Below are 24,186 nucleotides of genomic sequence, written 5' to 3' on the forward strand. Positions count from 1 at the left end.
GTTCTGGACATCACAAGGACTGTAATTATTTAGAAACTGCTCTGTCAAGATATCGGAAGGGAGGTGGTTTCCTTTTTTATACTACCTCTCTTTCAAGTTCAAAGGGTACATTTGGCCTGCAGATACTGTGCACAGAGTTCATTAAAAGGGAGGAGAACAGGGGAAACAATTAGCATTATTTAAGGCATATTCAGTGGGTACTTTATTGCATCCAAGAGGGCATATTGGTTCTAGGCTGTGTTATAAAGGGAGCAGGGGAATAAGCAAACTAAAGACTATTAGGTTGGAAGCTACAACCTCACAGCTTTCAGACGGTATGTAGTCATCCCATGAGAGGCACTCATATGATTAACTCCATTCTAACCCTCACCTGCAAGAACACAGAGAAGCCTTATAGCCAGAAGCTGTAAGATAAGCAGCACAAGCCCACACCTCTTCCTTTAGTTTCTGTATCAGGAATATGGATGTAGAAGTTTTGGGGGTTCCTGTCCCCTGGGAGTAGTCTATCATTCAATATGGAAAAAAACCCCATGCTGCTTTCTAGCTCTAGGGACACTGGAGCTCAGCCAAATTGTAGCTATTTCTGGCATATAAATACGAGGAATCTGTTTATAAATAGCAGAAATGCAAATGCAAATATTAGTACAAGGAATGGCCATAGAAAGAATGAAGTACCCTAACATGATGTACAGTCCTGCTCTTCTTTAGTTCATAAGATGCAAGATAAAGCCTTTTATCTACTGATGTTATAGTTAAGAGGTCAGCAGCTAATGGCCTCTGGGTCACATCCAGCCCAAAGAAGCCTATAGACCTGACCCTTCAAAGGACTCCCAGTCACCCTTAACCCTGGCCAGTCCATAATTGCAACTTCAGAGTCTGCTTTTATTGGCATTCAGGCCTTTTCCATGAAGGGCAGTGGTGCTGGGACTTGGTATGTACAGCTGTGGTGGCAATGACTAGATGAAGAGAAAAAGAGAAGGGGTGGCGATTTCCTGCTCTCCCTCCTGCTCCCCCTTTACAATGTTTACTTCTAGATTACACTGGCAGCTATCCTAATGGCCAACCAGAATACCATACAGACATTCTTAGCTCTACACAGAAGAATTTGGGTATAAGCCAACGCCATCTAGGAGCAGGTTGTAAAATCAGCTTAAGTTATATTGGAAAGTAGGTCATTCAAGATTCAGAAATAAGGACATTCTTAATAAGCAGCTGAACTGCAGCCTGGAAACTGCTCAGCTAGCAGTAGGCACATCAACAGTATAACCCTGTATGCATCTACTCAGAAGTAAGTCCCAAGGAGTTCCACTGGTTATATACGGCTGGTACCTAAGTACCCAGCAATCTGTCACCTGCGGCTTTGTCACGCTTGGGCTCATAGTAACGAGGTTTCAGAACTAGCACTCTAGTCTTAAATATTTGCTCCCACATACCTGTCTGCAACACAGGTGGAACTTTTCAGCAACACCAGTGTAATCTAGAAGTTCACTGCACTGCATTGACGTTGGCAGTTCACACTCTCCACCCCTACGGCAGTTTCTCTCCCAGGTACTGTATTGTGTTTGTTGGCAGAAGAGGTGTTAAGACTTGGACAAAAACCACCCCTTAAAATCATCTGGTTGCTTTGAGAATTTTGCTTTCTCTACACCCAGACACATACCTTTAAGATTACAAGCTCCACTACTCTTTGTCAATATTAAATCAAATCCTCCTCCTCTTTAAAAAATGTGGGGGGGGGGGTTTGGTTTAACTATAAAGCAGAAACTTCCCAGGCATCCACAATATTTGTGTTATTTTTGTTGTGAATGACATTCCTGTAAATTCAGAAGCCTACAAAATGACAAATGAATTCAGATTACAAGGCAGAGAGTGTACAGAGCGCAAGGTCATTAGATACCATTAGGAATGGCATAATGTCACATGCACTTAGAAGATAACATAACCCAGAGGACTGTATAAATCATGTTCAGTCATCAACCTATTGCCTTCACAGTTGCAGGCTTGCTGCACTGAGTGCTTATTCCAACTGAGTCTAACTAAAGCAATGGTACCACACAAAGCAATTGGTGCTTATTGTAGTGTGAAGAATTGTCAATTCTTCAGCTATTGCTCAAAAACAGAGGGAGAAAAATTCAGGCCTAGAACTGCATGGCAGTAATGGCTCATTCTACTGCTGGTATGGAATATGCATTTTAAAAATGTTAAATATATATTCCCTGTGTAGTAAAAAGAATAGGAGAGAATATGACTAAAGGTATTAATGGATTATGTCTAAAAATACAGAAAAGGGGAGCGGAGCGGAGGGAATACAATGGCTAAAAAACAATGAGCTTCTGAAAGCATACATCTGACAACTACTGCAGTTGTAATTAGTGCTTGTGGTCAATTGTATTCTTGTCTATTTGCATTTTCCCATTCCTATTATTTCGTGAATTGAACTATTTATTTTCCTGCGTGGTTCAGGAATGTTACTCCATAATTCAGTAGGCATTTATAAAAGATATGTTGGTTTAAAGCACACAAACCCTCCTCCACACTTAGTGGATATTACTAGCCTTAATGGAAATCTGACAATTTTGTCCAGTATCCACTTAGTATAAGATTCACACATTAAATCTACTGCCTTCCTGTGTATCCATGCAAGTCACCTGTATTAGATGTACATGACCACACACATACCCTTTCCACCAATAGGAAATTGCTGCTGCGGCTACATTCTGTGAGCCTGACCAGGACCAACAACAAGAGTAGAGCCCACTTAAGACAATCGCTACAACAGCCTTGTTCATCTTAGTACCCCCTCCAGATGTTCTGGACTACATCAGCATAGCTGAAGGGCAATAGGCTGTGGAAGGGTATTCCTTGAACTAGGAAGGGGAGTGAGCCAGCTATAAGGCAGGGCACACACAGCTTGTTCTTAAGAGGAAGTAGCTCTAAGGCTAGTCAAAAGAGACAGTAATCCTATACACATTTCTGGAATAAGCCCAATGACCACAGCGGGACACACCTCCAAGCAAACATGCAGAGGATTGTGCCATGACAATTCTGAAATGCAGTCATCCCAAGTCACTCCTGTGTAAACACAGTGTTGTTCTATGGCAGCCCTGTGTGAGGCGCCAGCCCTGCATCAGTGGGGAGGTGTCTGGCAATCTAGAACTGGATGTTCCTTGCCACAGGTGACCAAACAAATGCTAGGTGGCATGGCACGCCTATTTTCTAGCTTGTTGTTTGTTCAATGGTCCCTCAAACAATTCCAGTAGCACATAGGCATGCACAAAAATCCTTTTAAAGCCATCCAAAGCCTGGCAAGCAAACCACACCTATGCATTGTGTAGGAAAAGGCTGAAGACAGAGACAAAATAAATGTCCCTTTTGATACAGGAACTCATGAATACAATGTAAGGCAGAACTTTGTGAGCAATGCAAATGGAAATCATGCAAAGTAGGTAATATGTAGCTAGATCTTTGCCTACTTGGTAAAGAAATCTTCCAAGAAGGGCATAAATGATTCCCTAATCCCGTGTTCTGAGAACCGAGTTATGAAGTATGCATGAGGACACAATTCAGCCAAACTTCCACTGCTGTTAATGGGTGTTTTCCACTGAAACCAGTGGATCCAAGAAGCACACAACTGTGACTCAGATGGACTACACTTTAGTGATTTCATTCAGTCGAATCACCATGAGGACTGAACACTGGAATAACCAGGCCCTTACATAATTTCATATTATAGACCCCTTTGTGACATGCATCTATATAATCAGCCTCTGATAATGCACGTTCTGATAATTCATAGATAAATATTTGTGTAAGACACAACTCCTATCACACTGTTAACTCCAAGCAAAGGCAGTATAATATTTACTCTGAAATTTTAAAGCCACTAGATACTATGAAAAAATCAAATTAGTCTGTCAAAGAATTGCATGCCCTTATTCTGAAATCATAACACATTCTGTCCACGTACTCTTAAAACATTGTTCAATGCTACTGCTATGCAATTATGCCATAGCATGACAGCCTCAATTATAACTCTAAGCAGCATAATTCAGATGCGTAGTAAGAATCCCATGTAAAACCATCATTTTGGTATAAATGTAATTTGCTGCCAATTCAGGCTACTAGTTATTGCAAGAGCCAATTCCACTCACTGAGTAATATACTTGAGTTGGAATTAAAGATTCCAATAACATATTCAACAGAGAAGGATAATTGTGTCTAGATGGGCCATTAAATGTGGGTACAAACCATAGATAGGATAACTTTGAATTGCAACACTATCATATTTAATAATGAAAAATGAGTTGTGGGTATTAACCAAATGGATATGACACAGGTTACTTGGGCTCTTGCATTCCTCTCATCCATCCTACAAAGCTGAATGAACTGGAATGGGGGGATCTGCATTTGAAAGCAGTATCTCTGAAAGAGGGTTATAATGCACTGGTCAGGAGATACTGCATTCAGTTCAACATGGTACAGCCCAGTTCATCTGCCACTTTCACAAATGAGGTAAGGAAGAAAAGGGTGCATAAAAGTCATACTGGAGTAAGAATTATGCAATGCCTTTACATAACAAATTTGCACGCTTTGCATAAAATATGAGTATCTGTATAGGTTTATTATTTATACAGAAGCATACTTTTATTATATTTCTGTTATGTGAAATATCACATTAAAACATAAATATCAAACCTCAGTACACTAAAATGCAATTAAAATCAATAATATGTTACCGAGATTGTGCCGATTTGCTTACTCGGGTACAAGCAACCCATGAAAACAACCTGTAACAGACTGAAAATATTAAAATAATTTAAGCCATGTGCACTGATAATGTAACATGCTCCAAGTCATACCTACTTTAACCAGAAAATAGTTCTCCCTTTCTCTATATGTACATTTGTTTATCAGATGTGCAACTTGTCCTACTTCCAAGGAGGTCAGAGGCATGTATCCTCATAACACCCCTGAAAGTTAGGTTTAGTTGAGAGATAGTGACTTATCCAAGTCCACATACAGTGCATATCAACCACCTGAGACCTGCATATAGCCAGAGGGTGACTTCTTTATACCTCACAGGCCCTTTCCCTGCTGTCCAGCTGACACGTGTGTGTGTGTGTGTGTGTGTGTGTGTGTAGGTAGGTAGGTACAGAGAGAAAGGGAATAAGAGTGAGTGTAATGTCTGTAGACATCCATGTAGGAGGGGAACTAGAGGCCCATACCATGGCAGGTCCAGTCCCAAACACCATCATATGAATTCTTGAAATCAGTCTTTCCAGTCCAAAGCCAACACTCTGTTAACTGTGCCACACTGGCTCCCCAAACCGCCTGCTATTGTGTATTACATATCATCTGCTCATAAAGTCTACATATTTACCTTATTTACCTCATAGCTCACATATGAGCTAGTTTACTCTTCTATTTTACGAAGTTTGATTCATTCAATCTTTTCTGTGATAAAAAACATCAGGAGGTATTTCCTATGACTACTGTCTGATTGTCAGCGAAAGTGCTGGCTATCTCTGGGGCATTCAGGGTACAATTCCAACCAGCCTTTTCCCTACGCACAAAAAAAGAGGTAAAATATTTCTATAATTCTATCTTTGTGATAGTCTCATCAGTGTTGCTTGTGCAGGTTCTCTGCTGTTCACTTGTGTTCCTTTGGTGGTGAGAGAGGTTGAAGTAGGCCTAGGGTGTGGCTGTTCATTTGTGGTTGGCTGTGGTGGTCTTTGTTTTCATAAAAAAAACCCCGTTTGCAGGATTATTATTATTCTGTGCATCTCCTCTTTAGTCCAAAGACATTCAGTTTTGTCTTTTGCTAGCCAGGTAAAGGTAAAGGTAAAGGTCTTAGACTCTAGGGTTGTGTGCTCATCTCACTCTAGAGGCCGGGAGCCAGCGCTGTCCGCAGACACTTCCAGGTCACATGGCCAGCGTGACAAGCTGCATCTAGCAAGCCAGCGCAGCACACGGAAACGCCGTTTACCTTCCCGCTGGTAAGCGGTCCCTATTTATCTACTTGCACCTGGGGGTGCTTTCAAACTGCTAGGTTGGCAGGCGCTGGGACCGAACAACAGGAGCGCACCCCCGCCGCGGGGATTCGAACTGCCGACCATGCGATCGGCAAGGCCTAGGTGCTGAGGTTTTACCCACAGCACCACCCGCGTCCCTTTTGCTAGCCATCTCCCTTACAAACACTTTCCAAATGCACAAAGAAAAGCTGAGTATTTTATAGGCAAGGTTATTCTTGCACTCTCTATCTACAAATGATCAGCCTGTAATATTTGATCTACCCATTGCTATCTGAATCCCAGGCAGTCTAGCCTGCTCACTCAGCTGAAGAAACCCACGAAAGGTACACTGGGTGACAGCGATGAGCTATAAAAGGCACAAACACCAGGGGAATATACCTTGTATTCTGGCAAGTCAGACTACATTTTCAGCCCTCTTGTCTTCCAAAATTTGGTGGAGCAGAACTGTAGTAAATTACACTGGTTTGATTGCCTGCCAGCACAAAGAGGCGGACCAAATCAAAAGAAGCAAGAAGGCACAGAGCAGCCACTTGAGAAAGCAGCACAGCAAAACAAGGGACGTGTCTAGTCCCAAGAGATTCTAGGACATTTAAGAGCAACATATCCCAAGAAAACCTCAGGGAAAAGTTAGGTTAATGAAAACTCTGGAGAACTTTTGGTGACATCACCACCCAAAGAAGCAAAGCTCAGATGATTTGTTGCCACAAAGTGGGATTTACAGCAAGGTATCTATTTTATTATAAGCCTATCCATTATTATTTTTTGGCCTTAAATCTGAATCTTGTTTTTTCAATTCAAAAGTAAGCCATTAGCATTATTACAGATGCCACAATAATTTTGTAAGGTACATTAGAAATAATTCCTAATGATACTGAGCTTTTCCGTAGTACTTTCAAGTGCACAAAGCACTTTACATGAGTTATCTAGTGGAAATCCTTACAATGACCCTGTAAGTCAGTACATTGCACATTGAGGAACTGAGAGAAACGCCTCCTAGTGAGCTCATCACAGAATAAAGAGTCAAACCAAGGAATTCCTAATCATACTTTCTAGCCCCAGAATACCAATTATAATAAATCAGCACACAGGTTCTGAAACTACAAAGTTTAATGTGGATGAAAATTCTCACTTTGCTCATAATTCTGAGGCCTACCTTTCCATCACTCTTTAATTGTTGCCTCAACCAAATCATCATGAAATTTGATCTCCACACCATTTTTTCCTTCCACAGTTTGCGGTCACTCTGACCAAGTTAGGCAAACTATGGTTTGCATTAACCAAACATTGCCTCTAAAGCAGAATATGAAGCTGTTATTTGAGGTGAGGTTGCAAATCATCCCCTACGGATAGAATGCATTAAGATGTGCCAGATTTAATGCTAAACTATGGTGTGGCCATGAGGAGGTTATTGGAAGGTTCTGCTTCTAATACCCACCTTTCAATGTGTTATCCAAAGCCTTAATTAGCGTTAGTTGGGGGCAGGGCCAGATTTAGGTTTGATGAGGCCCTAAACTACTGAAGGTAACGGGGTCCTTTAAATGTCCAGCTGTCCTTTGTCAACAACAAATTGTCGTTTTTTGTGTTGAATATATGCTATATGGTAATTTAGTTTTTTCTCTTATATTTTGGAAATGTACATCCAGTTTTTTCCTTTACATTTTTTAGGAGGCCCCAAGAGAGTGGGGCCCTAAGCTATAGCTTGTTTAGCTTATACCTAAATCTGGCACTGGTGGGGGGGGGGGGGAATCAGCTTCATAAACTATAGTTTAAAGTTCGGTTGTTTCAATTAAGCATTGTGAAGACTAATCACAGTTTTTCCAGGTTTGGACGACAGAGCAAGTGTTTGTTAATCTAAAACAGAAACAAAAATTATCAAACTCTTTGTGGCCACATCAGAGGATGAGGTGGTTGTGCATGCTCACAACTCACTGCTGTTTATTACTGTAGCACCAAACTATGGTTTTACATTACTGGTCCATTCTGACTTCATTGTGCCAGATACAAATATCCACAAGAAGCCTCAATTCCTTTCTGCTCCACAACCAAGATTACAAGGACGAAGGACCTCACCACCACCACCACAAGTAAGCAAAGATGAAGACTCACCAGGTAGAGGAAGATTATGTGTCAAGGGAGGACTCAATTGCGTTAATTCACACCCTAAGACATGCAGAACATCCAAACACACAGTCACTTCCACCCCAATTCCTGCAATATGGGTAAACTGCTTACAGGCTTAAGAACATATCATACTCAAAAGGCTGCAGCTGTGTCTTCCAAAAAGGAGAAAAGGGATAAGGAGCCACAAAGCACAAACTCAAGTTACCTACCACCATGCACCACAGAATATATTGATGCCCTAAGAGATGCCCAGCATTCAAACACACAGTCACCTTCACTCCATTTCCTGCAATATGGGTAAATTGCTTACAGGCTTGACAAACCCAACGTATTCAAAACTGCTGCAGCTGTGTCTTCCACAAAGCAGAAAAGGGATAAGGAGCCGCAAAGCACAAACTCAAGTGACCTAGCACCATAGAATATAATCTAGAACACTGCCCCTCACAACACTGCGGATCAACTTCACTCATTTATACTGCCGACCTCACAATCATCATCTATCCTTCCTTGTAGGATCAGAGCCAGGACATATGGCAACAGAACAAATAGCAGCAGAAGAGCTCCTGTGCAGCTACTTCTTTTGGTTAAAGTGGGGTGCTTATAATACCAAGGTTGCAGGTTCAATCCCTGAATGGGACAGCTGCATTGCAGGGGGCTGGACTAGATCAGGGGTCAGCAAACTTTTTCAGCAGGGGGCTGGTCCACTGTCCCTCAGACCTTGTGGGGGTCCGGACTATTTTTTTGGGGGGGGTGATGCAAGAGCACCACGAGCCCCAGTGGCTGCTTATCTGTGTCTTGCGAGCAGCAGGAGCTGGCGGCGGTGGCAAGATGATGAGTGGCCCGCGAAAAGGCTCCAGAGAGGGGCTGCTTAAAATGGCGGCCGCTCAAGCGCTGCTGCTGCTGGCACCAACAAAGCCCAGCCCCATTCTTCCTCTAGGCAGGGCAGGCAGAAGCCAGGAGGAGGGAGGGAGGGAGGAGGAGGAGGCGCCGCAGCCGCCACTTTGTGAGGGAGAGGAAGGGAGAGGGAAAGAACATGCGTGATGGCGATCCACGCGGCGATTCCCGGACCATCCATGGGCTGGGTTTAGAAGGCAATTGGGCCTGATCCGGCCTGCGGGCCTTAGTCTGCCGACCCATGGACTAGATGATAATCAGGATCCCTTCCAACTCCATGATTCTATGATTCTACCTACAACCATAGCTGTCAACTTACAGATTTGAAAATAAGGGACCAGCAGCCTTGAAAATAAGGGACCGGAAGCCAAAATAAGGGACCTGCAGCCTCACCTGTTCCAGGCACTCCAGTCTTCCTGTCCTCCTGCAGTCTGGTCAAACTCATGCTGGTAGCTTCGAGAACACTGTCCAACCAACTTTGTAACCAGAGGTTCAACTGAATAGAATCTGAATCACATGCACCACAAGCCTATGCAGCCTCAGCTTAAGATGGCTCCCCGGCCTGGCTTTGCACTGCAAAGTTTGCAGCAGCACGTGCAACAAAATGGTGTCCAGCATTCAAAAACCCCCTCAGCTTGCATTAACTAGCCACACACGAGGCATGCAAGCTCCACCCCCCAGTCGTTCTTAAACTTCTTATTGGGTGAGCAACACAGCCAAGCAACACAGTTGGAGCCTCCCTCCTCCCTGGCCGGCAGGGAGGGAGGGAGAGGAGCTGCTTCCTTTGAAATTTAAGGGACATCATTTAAGGGACATTTAAGGGACATCCATCAATAAGGGACAGCAGCGGGACATGGCGCTGGAATAAGGGACTGTCCCTTCAAATAAGGGACACTTGACAGCTATGACCTACAACAGATCAGTAAATGTTGCCTCAAAAAATTGTCTCACAACACAGGAATTGTCAAAATGTGACTCCTAGCCAAATGTATACGAACTGTGGAGTGGAAGCCTGGTATTCACTTGTACATATGTAAAATGCTTCTTGAGATGCAGTTAAGTCAGGGGCAAAGTGCATTGAGACCAGTGCATGAGAGGACATTGGCAGAAAGAGCAATGTGTATAACCACCATTCATGTTTTCATTCTCTATTAAGACATAATGCCTGAAGAGAGATCACACTTTTGGGCTAGGAGTTAAGAGTGCTCTAATTCATAGTCCAACAATGCAATATCGTTATCACGGTTAAAAAAAAGGGGGGGTTAAAACCAAAAGGCCTTGCACATATAAACTTTATAATTATCTACTTCTTAATTCATTTTCTCTTATGTGCAAACACTTCTCTCTCTTTTTGCTTTCCCTTCCAAAGTCTCAAGTTCGTGGTTTTGTTTTTCTGCTGTGCCTGCTTATCATGATACACACCCAAAATAGTAAATGGCTCTCAACAGCCTTTTGTAGCCATTTAGGTATTTATGATGTTTATCAATGCAAGAAAAGGATACAGAACACCTTGGCAGATAGCCAGCTGAGGAAATGATTTAACAATATTTTGCTTCCAAACATATTTGTCTGCAGGGCTCACTAATTCTTGCAGATGTATACCGTCAGCGACTTAAGATCTTGAGCCAACATTGAAATCAAAGAGGACTGTGTTCATTTTTTTAAAGCATTGTCAAGCAATGTAATGCTTTAAGTCAAATTAAAAATTATTACTACTAATAATTTCTATGTAAGTTTAAGGGGTTCACATTACATTAGCCATGTCTACATAACGTTACAATGACTGCATATTGTACTACAAGCTTGCTCTTGGTTAGTTCTTAGGGCTAGAACTAAATGCAGTCAAACTATGAGCAAAGCCTGTGTTTATACAGTAGCAAGCTGGAGCCAATTCAATATATTTTTTTTCTGGTTTAAGTTGTCCCCTTCCCATCTATGTCACTGAGAAGGATTTCTTCATCAGCCAAACCAAAACGGCACCCTTTTCAAAATTATTTTTATTCTCAAGAAATGCACCATCGCAAGCTTTACATTGCACAACTTTGCTAGAATTGTAAAACTATGCAATAAACAACAACAATAAAACCCAAATAGGCTTGTGTAGTATATAATCAAACCAGGTATGCATCTTACCTGTTGGGTAGCAATTGCTCCTAAGATGAATAGTTAAGTGGCAAACTTTCCCTACTTCCCTTCCTCTCCCCAGGTGGTTGCCCTTTCAAAATGCATACTCTTCTTTAACTCTTTAAAGTCAAGAGACTATGAAAGTGTCATGTGGAACATTCAGCAATGTCACACAAGTAGAGGGCTTGAAACCCGAGCCCTCTGGACCTATATAGCATAGCCAGGAAAACTCTCAGGAACGTGAGCAGAGTGTGTGTCCTTGAAGACTCATTCACATAGCACCAAAATATGGTTTAATGTTATGTGTGCACATATTTTCCCGCAACAGGGATCTTTATGTGTGGACTGGAAAAAAACACCACTGTCTTTGGATGGAGAGATGTGAAATCAGTGTACAACATGGATAGAACATGATGGGCATACATTTGCACAGTCCAGATATGTCAATAATTATACAGAGCACAAAGCTTACATTTGGTTGGTGACAAGATGAACCAGCTCCAAGACACTAGATCCATTCTACCGCAAATGTTTTGACAAAGTTCCCTGGCGATTAACAGCCTTAACAACAAGGGAAGAAGAAATCTGAATTGTCTTTGCTCATGTTTCTTTGTTAAAAAGACACATACAGATGAAAGAAATGTTTGGAAACCCTCCAGAGTTTTTGGGAGAACGTATGTCAAAACACTTCACCTTCTGCAGTTGTAGGCACAGTAGACAAACATTACTTCAACTTCTAAGTTATCTACACTTATGTGTAGGCTGAATACTAAGAAAAAATTCAAGAGTTACAGCTGATTCTGAGAAACATACATGCATGCGCACACAACAAACACAACTCTGGTTGCCTTAGTAGAACCTCAGAATCAAATGTGGTAAAATAAGAGCATCTGTGCTAGCTTTTTAATTATTTCTTGCTGATTATGTAAACACTTCAAGAGCAATTATCTACCACCTTCAGAGGCTAGGAAGAGAATCTGCAGCTGCAGGAGACACACGCCACCATTACGTGACAATGTCACCACACCTGCGTAATTCGTGTAACTCATAATATTACATATCAATGGTGATATGAGAGAACATCTGGTTGATGTTCTGCACCTGTCAAATGTAAGAAGACACACTGGTGGGTGATGGAAATTCTTATGGTAGTGCATAAGATAATAAGCAAAGACAAATTGCTTCACCAGGGCATATCAAGCACCACACTGAGAATGTTGCATACATCTGAAAGCACATTTCCCTGCCACCTATAACACATACTGCTTACACTGGAGACACTCTTAACTAGGGACAAGGGAGGTATTCAATTTGGTTTTCATTTAAATTCACACCAAATTTTAAGTTGGATGTCTCCAACCAAAAGACATGTGCAAAAATGCATACATTAGAGGTGACTTTGCATACATTAACAAAATAAGGAAAAATGCATTATATTAGATAAAATGACAAACAAAAATACTATTGTGAGTTTGGGGTGGTGGGGTTAGTCTGGGTTAAAATCCAGTGGAGGATTCCATTGTTGAACTAGCCAGGCAAGTTCCTTTGTGATACAGTTTGTTTCCGAAGTACCGCCTAAGTTTGGTTGTTAGTATACTGTCCAAACAACATTCCAGCTAAAGATCAGTTAATATATGCTCTTTAACAAATCTGTTGTTGGTTTTTTTTAATGTTAAAATTGTGATCAAATATTTATGACATTAATACAGTCAGGACTTTTGACAGGTTGTGCTAATTACAAGTCTCAGTTGCATGATCCGATCAATGCAATCCATACATATAGCCCCCACGCCTGACACATATACCAGTAGTAGATCAATAGGGCTGGGAGAATCTCATGTGTGGTGGTAGAATAGGGGATGCACCTATGCACTAGATCAAGCCAGTTTACTGTTATGAAACAATGGTAGCTACGAGCATTATACAAATATAAATATGTCACAATAATTCAAAACACTGAATTGCTCATTTTGGTTTTTATTTGGGAGCCCAGTGATAGCCCAAAGAGTTATACTATTTTAAAATAAAATGAAATAAAAAAAAATCAAACATAGCAACTATAAAATACAAAAGTAATTTTGTAAACGTAGGTGGTGATCCTAAATGAAGGGTGCAAATATGTTTATTATCATAATTTTAACATTGCTCCCCATCACTCCCCCCCCCCACAAAGGATTGCTTAAAGGATCATACAAATATAAAAGCAAACATAAAAGAGATAATAATCCAACCATTAACACACCATTTTCAATTTAACACAAATACATCTAGATTTCTGCAGACCTGAGGAGCAAGGCTTGGGATCCCCTCACTTTGCCTTTGATATCAGATGACATCGCGGCACATTTAAAAGGTGTGTTGCCACTTTGACTTCATGGAATATATGACTATGGACATATACTATAACTGATATGCCAACTGATATGCCTAACAATTCTGAGCTACACAAACTCTCTCAATGAGCCATTAAGAATCATTCTGTACAACTCAAAAACCTACTAGCAATACATCAGTCCAACAAAATGTATTTCATTGACTCTTTGGAATAAGCACAGCAAAACTTCTCCTAGTTAAAAATGTTAGCACAGGATTATGAAGGCATGGTAGAAACAGGTCTCATGTGGTATTTCAGCCTCTCTCTTGAAGCATGGCATTTAGGTACAGGTGCTAAATGGTGAGCTATGGGTAGTCACAGACCACACGGCTCTGAAATGTGGCTTTTTAAAAACATATCTTTGCATCTAACACAGGAGCTAGGGGATCAGAGATTACAACAGTGGAGACTCTCCACGAAAATGAATGCTGACAACAAAAAATGGCTCTGGTTTCCGCCCCCTGCCCCCAATTTTCTCTCCAAGACTATTAATATTTAGGACTACTGAGCCACTCCACACCTCTTTCAAGGCAAATAATTTTCGCAGATGCTTCATGGAATGCCCCCAAAACAGTGAAGTTGGTGCTGGAATTCCCCAGAAACAGTTCTATGCTGTGCTGAAACCAAATGCCTGTTTTCATTCTATGGCTATTCCACTCTGCCAAATTAAAGCAAAAGCAGCAAATGCAGTGATCAGAACAAAATAGCTTGCAGTGATTTCTATTATTTTGCCACGTGTGAAAGTAACAAGGCACTGTGTTTCTAACAAGGGAAAAGCCTGCAAGGTTTTTGTTTCTCTCTTCATTATCTTTCAACAATTGTTTCCTCCCAGGCCATGTAACAAAGAAAGATGAAGAGGTCCCCAGTTTTCTAACGCAATAAAAATAAAAGGACAGACGATGGAAAGGGTGAAAGAGGTGAAGCATTTCACTACAATTCATATTGAGTTGTCTTTTTCTGTTTTTTAATTACGAAACCAAAAATAGCACAATGTAGTCTGAGTCACGTAGCTGCTAATTATGCTACTATTTCAAACATTCCAGTGTCATTCACAGCCATGGTGCAGAAAGAGGACTTTATTTTGTTCTAACCATGTCATTTAAACCCTTTTGTCATGAGGAGACTAGTACGAGCACAGTCAAAATATGAATACAGAACTGACAAAGACAACTCAAAATTCTGCAAGGATGTTGATATTTTGATAAAACAATTCCAATAGCCACACAATTGCAAAAGAATATGTCATTATAAGCCACCAACTTTTCTTGAAATCCTAGTACTCTACAGATGCATCGCTAAGCAAAGTGCTCCCCTGGCGTCGTTCTCCAAACCATTAGAGATTGTGTAATCAGCTACCACCAATAGTAGGGCCAGGGTCAGTAGCTGCTGTCTTTGGGAAGCTACCATGGTCCCATCACCTTGATAGGGCCCACCCTTCCTGTCCACAATCTGGAACTCTGAGCAGCAGCAAGTAATCTGGGTCTAGCCTCCATAAAAAAAAAAACAACTTCCACAATGCTGTTAACATAACACTGATTAGAAGCATTATGGGAAATTTACAGGGTAGCCCAGCACTGTTAGGAGCTTGGCTGCTGCCTGCCACCAACAGTTAAGCCCAATGTGGGCCACCAGTTAGCACTTTGCCAAACCTCCCTCCAAATCTAGAAGCAGCCCTAAACCAAGAATCAACTCAAGCGCAACAATTCTTATATGTTACTTCTGCATAGAGTACAAGACTTCTGGTTGCAAAGGCCCCAAATACCTATTTCCTGAAATAGCTGGCTTCAGCTACCCCCAGGCTTGTTGAACATCCAGCCTGAAGGATTCTCAGAAAGCTTGCCCCCTCGTTTTGTGACATTGCTGTTAGTTTTGATATAAGTATACACCTACTGTGATTTTTAATGAGGGTTTTTTAAAGGTGCCTATATCTTTTAAAATAATTTAGTTTTATGTTCTATATTTGAGACTTCTATCTTACGTACTGATAGGTAATAGTAGTAAATTAAACAATTAAATGTATAGCACAGCATTGCTCTTTGCAGTGCGCAAGAGGGCAGATCCCTTGCAACTATGACATGGGGAGAAAAATGGAGACAAGGGTAGAAAGGGGAAAAATGTGCAATTGTTTTGAGTTCCATGTGTTGAGTCTTGGCTATAGGCTTCGTTGCAGAAAAGCAAGTTCAATATAACAGCTGGCTCTTTGCAAAGCAACCAAGGAACAAAATGTATTTTTAGGAAAGAGCTACAAGGCAATTGCTCAGTTTGCTAAACTGGAAGTGTGGGAAGCAAGTGCCATGTTGGGTTTTACACAAGCCTATTCTCTTGATTCATAATTCACTTATTCCACTATTCTTGGTGTGGTTAGGAAGCAAGGAAGAAGCAGGGATGGTGCCAGAAGCTGATTAAGTCAAGTTGCAATGTCAAACTCCCTTGCTTGATTTCCATTGAGTAAATCTGATGCAAAGTGAAAGACAGTGCTTCTCAAAAAAAATCTCTATATACTCCCATTTTTTCATGGGAAAATGCAGGGCTTTGGGCCTTGAGCCAATTGGTATAACTCTTGCCTTAAGCTCCTTCAAGCCTGGAACTGGTTCTGAATTTGCATATCCCTGCCATGCAAGCTATACATCCTACCTCCGCCCTGCTGTATGAATTATCACTGATACGTTCTGGCTTGCAGAGATGGACATATCCCAGCCCTGAAAAAAACTCCAAGTGGACATGACCTAAATAAAACTCTTGTGAATCTGTGCACAAGCACTGTACTTCTTTCCTAGCCCAAGCTGCTATTTGAGAGACAGACTCAAACAGGACATGAAGGCAGTTCAGTGCAGTCTGATTTTCATAGCAAAAGAGGAACATGCAAGCAGGGAGCTGCTGTCACTTTCCTCCTTGCAGCCCCCTCTCCCCAAGTGCCTCCCCTTCCCAGCTGAGCTCATTTGCTGTATCAGGAACTTGGTCAAGAGAAAGGGAGAAAAGGCACCTGAAGGGACAGGCCATAGGAATGTAAGCTGTGGTCATGGAAGTGTGGTGAGGACCACCTGTCCATGCACTTCTTTTGCTGTTAAAAGCTGTCCCTCTTCCTCATATCCTCATCCTACATGATTGGGAAAGGCCAAAGTTCAACACACATAGACTTGCCACGATCAAATTTAACCCTCTAATTGATCCTCCTTCTCCATGCATTACAGAACATCAGCATAGCCTCTGAGACACAAAAACACCAATTAATATATAAAGCAATTGCAATTTTCCTTGTAACAAAATTACTCCCATTACTTACTTCAAACAGCAGGAGTGTTCCTAGGTGCAACCTCCTTTGGCCAGGTGCTGCAGCACTTTCCCCTGGAGTCTGTGCATTAAAACTTGTTCATTGTGCTCAAGGATGCTAGAATTAAAAAAAAAAAACCAAGAAATGTTCAGAGAAGAAGTGTCACTTCAAGTGGCTGGCAGGGAAATCCCTGCACTATCCGCAATGTGTTTCTGATAACTTTAAGTAAGCTAGTTTTGGAACCAGAAGTGGGGAGAAGAAGTGGTCGTTTTTGTGGATTGTGCCCTTTTGTTATCTTCACAGCCTAAATGGATTTTTTCAAACACTGCCTGTTAGCATGGTTGTTAACATTCTTTGATGATCAACTGCTGATTAAACAGACTATGAACACATAGAAAACAGGAGTAACCACAGAGAAATCTGGAAAAATAATCACTCTGATCAGCAACATGGATGGTGCAGTAAGAAGGTAAATCAAATGAATTACACAATCTTCGTTCCCCAATCTAAAGGTTACCTTCACCCTCCTCACGCCTCTGCTGCATTCAACACCTCCTTCATGACCACATCAAAGATCAGCTTAGCAAGCATCAACCTAGAGTCTACTCTTCTTTACATGATCAGTTTTCTGCAATCCAAGCAGTGAGAAAGGGGGCTCTTCTTCCTGTGTTGATCATTTAACACTATACTGTCACCTACCACTGTTTCTTTAGACTGCCAAAGAAGTAAACAGTGTTCTTAAAAGTATTTTAATCTTTCTTCTATCCCTTCAGCGGAGGGTGAACTCACACACTGTACTCTTTTTGCAGTTGCACTGGGGCTTACCTAGACAACTTTGTGTGTGTGTTCTGCACACACTTCTTAGCTGTTGCAGGAGTTCCAGAAAGTTTCCATCAAGGGAGCACAACCACTGTAAGGAAATGTCATTTCCCCAGAGCTCAAAACACAGCAAATTGTTGCTTGGAAAATATTATCTCCCCACCCCAAACCAAGTAAACACTCATTGCCTTATCAAATAAAGCATGAAGTGTTGTGATATGTGTATCACAGGTCCCTATTTGATGGCATCTGGGATACAACAGGGGTGAGACAAGAGTTGGGGGCACTCTTTGATGGCAGTAAAATCATTTCCCCCTTTTGGAAGCTTTTGGGGATAATATCAAAAGAGTGTGCAGAAAGGTTCATCTATTCAGACTAAGGGCAATGCAATGCAGGAAGCTTTGCCCTTGGCTGCAGTAACCACATCACCAAAACTGATGTCATATAGCACTGCAACCTTGGAAGGCAAATGAGGCCACCACCTTGCTGAAACTAACCAGTTCTGGCCAGCAACGGGCAATATTTTGGCTCCTACAAAAGCACAATGTGGCATTCAAGTGAAGTTTTTTTGTAATTAGGAAAGTAGCCTATTTAAAATGAATAAAGCCATAAAATAAGAATCAGTTCACTGCTATATTATATGAGAGATCCCCCCCAAAGCACGAGAATTAACTTCAGTAATAAATGTTGAACATTTACATCTCTCTTCCTTCCACCCTTCCTTCTCCGTTATTCTTCATCTCTGCATTTTGCTCTGCCCCCCCCCCCGCCCACCACAATTATTCCTTTTTATCTACCGACAATTCCAGGCCCCCTCTTCCAGGACACACCATCTTCCACCTGGGTCCTGTCAGCGCAAAACTGTTTTATTTGGTTTCCAATTTGTCAGTACAGCCTAGAACACAATCTCTTTTCATCACTATTTGCTTCAGCTCCTCAGAAAGTTAGTTCAAGCACAACAATCTGCCCGTCTGTCACAGTGAAAACAGATGCAAAGAACTTCTTCAACTTTCCTGCAAGCCCTTTCCCCCCTTTTTATTGATTGTCCGTACAAACCCTTATCATAAGGTCCACTTTTGGATGTCACTGTACAAATTATCAGGGAAAGCAAATCAAAACATCTTTGCATTGTAATGCTTGAAGATTTTTAGGTTAATGGGGCAACTGGTTCTTTTCAGTGTCTGTCCAACATGCAAACATTTGCAGTTGTTCTAGATCTTCTGCTAGATGTATCCCCCTAGACAGATCACTTATAACCTTGGGGCTGTTTATTGGACTCATTAGCTTTGCTTTATTGTACACTCCTTTGTCTTCCAGCTTGATATCTTTCTAGGGTATAGTGTCTTACATTTCACAATGAAAGAGCATTCAGTTTCAGCTGCCTTCAATTGATAGATCAATCCTCAAAGAGAGGTTGACTGCATCTTCGACTGAATTCTTGCTTCTTTTCACCTTATTCTGAAACCACATGGGTGTATCCAACTAAATCATACTCCACTTGGACATGTCAAAATCTATGACTTAACTGGATACCATCTTATGCCTATATGGATAACACACACATCAAAATGCTAGCTGCTGTTCATTACCCTAATAAATATTGGCAGCTCTCATGGCTTTCTTACAGCTGAATTATATTAATCCACATATTCACCCACTCAAAGGAAAAGCTTCAGTCTAATGCTTAATAAAACTGTTAAAAACATTTGCTGGGTCATGCCTGCATTTTCTCTACATGCTTTCCAAAACCCTCATAACAAAACTGTTCTGTGGGAAACTGAATGAATTACTACTGTCATGGGATCATTTTACAGCTCCTAAATAAGATATAGTATAGCTGCCTCACAGTTTTACTACCTCGAGTGCTATGTTTGCATACTATGAAAAGTAGCTTATCAGCAGGAAGCATAATTTTCGGTTACCTAATTTGGATTGGTCAATATTTCCTCTCCCTGCAACTCAGCATTGGGTCAGCAGTCTCACTCACCAAATCATCCAAGTTCCCTGAATTTCTTTACACCAATTCTAAAACAACCGATGCAGTTAAAGGTCATGTTGATTTATACGTACTTGTCAAGTGATATAGATGATAATTATTCCACAGTCAAATAAATTACTCGTAACAGACAATTAGCAGCTTTCAATGTGTCTTATTCTACAAAAAGGGAATATGATGTAATAAAACTGGGGTGGGGACTGCATTGATGAATGCTCCCCCACTTTTAAAAAAAACCAAAAACTTCCTGCAGAGGCAAAACCAGATATTGAAGATAAAGTAGGAGCTCAAACCTGAGGTAAGTTCCTAAATGACTGTGCTTCACAGTGTCCACTACTGACATTGTGTGTGTTATAGTATTTTCCTCTTTTCATTTGCATTCCCACTTCTACCATTATTTAATTTAGTACCACAATATTCATGAGCCCTGCAATCCAGTGACTCAACTGATGGAACAAAAGTGTGTCACCTGGCAGAGAAAGTCACTAGAGGGTTCCCTAGGCCATGCACCATCTTTAAAACAGTTGCAGTATACAAATAATGGGGGGAAATTGCAGTACATAAGTAACAATGGAAATTCTATTTAAAAGTTCTCCTTGAAATTGTATCACTGACTTTTCACTTCTCCACTAACCCCAGAAATAATGCCTACTCCTCTTCCACAATTTATTTTTCCCCTCAGTGTATTAATACAACAGCAAGGTACAATTCAAGTTAAGCACCTTACTATCTACAATATACAACCTACAATATACAATATACTTCTGGATGGAAAGTGCTGCCCTCCAGAATCTCTTAAGGGAATCACCCTATGAGATGGGGCAGGGTGACCCTGCCTTGTCCCTTTCTCCTAAGTAACTGGCTCAATACCTCTCCTACCGTCATAAGTTATGACAATTACTATGAGGTAAGCAAGAATGCACAGGACCAAAGTTAATCTGCCTGTGGGCAAAATTCCTCCCCAACCCTAAAAAACAGGGACCAACGGTTGTCCATAGCAATGTCATTAGATCATAAACCCTCCCCTGATGGAAGCAAGAGGTAAACAACAAAGGGTAGGTAGTTTGAAAAGTCAATTGACGCAGAAGTGGAGCAAGCAGGCAAGGACCACCTTTTATGTCCCAGGAGCAGACCAGACAGAGCCAGCACAGACTTTGGTCTGGTCCACTTCCAGGCCACACACCCCAGGGAGCCTAGAATGATGCTGATTGGCTCTCTGAAGTCTTGCCCTGTTTGTGTCTTCCTATGCAAAGTGTTTCCCAGCCACGCTGGAGTCTGAGATGTTGGCTGCTCCCCTGCCACCATGCCAGGCTGCAAATGGGTAGCTGGGTTAATCTGTTGCAGCAAACAACAAAATACTGTGGCACCTTAAAGGGGTGCTACAAGACTTTGTTGTTGTTGTTTTCACATTCTAAGTAATACTACATGATGTATCTCATGGAACTTTGAAGTGTCAGGCATAGCCCTATTGGCTTTAGCCCAAACGTAGCAGAGTTTTCCTGCACAGCGAGGAAGCTAGTTGCGGCGGTAATGACTAGTCAGCTAGACTCAGAATAACTATTTACAGGATTTATTAAAAGGAAAAAAAAAAACCAGCAGAGTTTCTGCATACAAAACAAAGCAAATAAATCCTTTCTTTCTCTCTCTCTCTCATAACCATACACAGCACTTCTAACTCCTTCTCCTAACACACCTCACATCAAACTGTGCTAGCAATCCTAGATAACAGAGTTGAGTGCTGGTCGTTAACCAATCAGAGTAAGTAGTTTCTAGGTCAAGCAGACCTTGGCTTTCTGCCAAGAGTAAATTGACACTGCCTTGAGTTAATTGTGTGAAGCCAGAATCTGCAAGTTTCCCATGAGAATCAATTAACAGAAACTGAACACCCCCTCACAGATTCTGCTGGACAATTAACATCAAAAACCACCTATGTAGGAGATTATTTTTCCAGCAAACCTAAACCCTTGCACATTTGCTTGTTCTTTATCTTTGCCAATGGTTTAGTTAATACATCTGCTACATTTTCTTCACTTGATACATAAGTACATGTGATTATATTGTCTTGTACACAGCAACGTACATTTTGGTATTTTACAGAGATATGTTTGGAATGTGATTTGAAACCCTCTGCTTTACTTAAGGTTATACAAGCTTGATTATCAATGTAAACTCGTACTGGTTCTCCACAATTTACATTTAAATCTGCTAACAAATGCTTGAAATAAATCACCTCGTTGCACAATTCACTCAATGCGGCGTACTCCGATTCCGTTGATGACACACTTACAACGTCTTGCTTGCGTGACCGCCAGCTGATTAAAGCTCCACCGACCATTATGACTAGTCCTGTGACAGATTTTCTATCTGGCAAATTTCCCCAGTCACTATCACAGTAGCAACTTAACATTTCGTCCTCGGAAGAATTTAATTGTAACATATAACCAATTGTCTGTTTGAGGTATCTCAGAACTTGTTTTACCCCTTTCCAGGCATTTAGTGTGGGTTTTGAGACCAATCTACTTAATATGCCTACTGTGTAGCTAATATCAGGTCTGGACCACTGTGCTAGATACAATAAACTTCCAATTACAGAATGATATACATCAGGATGTTCAAATTCAGGACTCTCATCTATATGAAGTGTTTTTATGAAACCTGGATCCATAGGCACCGCTGCCCCTTTGCAATCCTGCATCCTGTATGTAGTCAGTAGTTGTTTAACTTTGTTCTGCTGACTAATTAGGCAGCTGCCATCTTGGGCCCAGCACACTTCCAACCCTAGATATGTCCTAACCGGGCCTAAGTCCTTCACTTTGAACTTACTGGACAATTGCTTGGCAAACCTTTTAGTTTGTTTATCTGTTTTGCAGGCATACAATACATCATCTACATAAATCAGACAAAACTCTTGATCACTGCCTGTACCACGTACATAAACACAATTGTCAGCTGTACTCTGCTTGAAACCAAATGACACTAAGGCCTCATGGAAACATTTGTTCCAAGATCTTGCAGCCTGTTTGAGACCATATAGAGCTTTGTTTAATTTTAACACTCTATTGGAACCTGTCTCATAACCAGGCGGTTCGGCTAGATACAGGTCTTCTGATATTGATGCATGTAAATATGCAGTCTGGATATCAAAATGGTTTAACAGGAGTTTTCTCTTTGCTCCAAGCGTTAGAATCAGCCTTACACTGTCCCCCTTAGCAGTAGGGGAAAAAGTTTCATCATAATCTTTTCCAGGCCTCTGAGAATATCCTTGAGCCACTAAACGAGCTTTGTATTTGCACTTTCCTGTCACCAGAGGTTTAAGTTTGTACACCCACCTGCAGCCTACAATCTTTGCCCCCTCAGGCGCTGCTACTGGTGTAAAAACCTTGTGCTCATTCAGAGAGGACATCTCTTCCTCCATTGCCTGTTTCCAGAGCTCTGCCTCCTCTTTTGGTAACTTTAACACCTCCTGAAAACTCTTGGGCTCTGCAATTACACTAAACACATTTGCAGTATCTGGAGAAAAACGCACCGGAGGCACTCCTTTGTTTTGTCTTTTAGATCTTCTGGGAGAAAATTTTTCTTCTGACCCACTTTCCTCCTCAGAACTACGACCTCTCTTTTGTTGCTTAGCAACTGGTCTCTGGCTAACTCCACTTTCTTGAGAGCTCTTATCTGAACTTTCCTCCCCCTCAGACTCTGATTCTCTGTGTCTACCTTCAGAGTCATGGAGCTCCTGGGAAGGTTCAAACCAAACCTCAGTATTGGCATGTAGTCTCTCCCAGCCACTATGTTCACAAAAACTGGCATTCCTGGAGATCACAATGCCATTTGTCCCTTCAGCAAAGCGGAAACCTTTTCCCAGCTCCTGGTAACCCACAAACACTAACTGTTTGGTCTTAGGATCTCCCTTCTTTCTCATTTGTTTCGGAATTAATACCCAGGCTTTTGATCCAAACACATGCAAATGGTCAATTTTAGGTTTTTTCTGAAACAATTTAAAGTACGGGGTTGTACCTATTGTTTGATGAAAGAGCCTATTTTGGAGATAACACGCAGTGAGCATGCTCTCCCCCCAATAAGACATGGGCAAATCAGCATCATCAAGCATGGCAAACATCATATCTTGTAATGATCTGTTTTTTCGCTCTGCAACGCCATTCTCCTCTGGGGAAAAAACGTTCGTTTTCCTATGCCCAATGCCACGCTTTTGTAACCAATCTCTAAAGGCATTTGACATAAATTCGCCACCTCTGTCCGTCTGAACCCTTCTGAGTTTAATGGACAGAAATCTTTCCACAGATGCCACCCAGCCTTTAAACTTAGTGAATACGTCACCCTTATTTTTCATGGGAAAAACCCAAGAGTAACGCGTGGCGTCATCCACAATTGTTAGTGAAAAGCGCGCTCCACCCCTGCTTACAGCAAATGGACCAATTACGTCCATGTGAACCAGCTGTAGCGGTGATTCACTAACTCTGTCACTTCTGGGGTAAGAGACTCTGTGGGTTTTAACCTTTTTTACAAACATTACAATCAAGGTACTTGTTACAACTCTTTA

The 24,186-nt window shown here is 41.4% G+C and overlaps 1 protein-coding gene across 20 annotated transcripts in view; it reads right to left on the reverse strand.

Moving 5' to 3' along the window:
* Positions 1–24,186, reverse strand: part of ATXN1 (ataxin 1) — a 226,022-nt gene that overhangs the window by 121,141 nt on the left and 80,695 nt on the right. For all 20 annotated transcript variants that reach the window (XM_081015292.1, XM_081015291.1, XM_081015283.1 and 17 more), the window contains one exon: positions 16,829–16,933. The gene's annotated coding sequence lies outside the window, so the exon portion shown is untranslated. The remainder of the gene's footprint in view (positions 1–16,828; positions 16,934–24,186) is intronic.

Source organism: Podarcis pityusensis (assembly GCF_964106645.2).
Source record: "Podarcis pityusensis genome assembly, chromosome: 7".
Classification (NCBI taxonomy): domain Eukaryota; kingdom Metazoa; phylum Chordata; class Lepidosauria; order Squamata; family Lacertidae; genus Podarcis; species Podarcis pityusensis.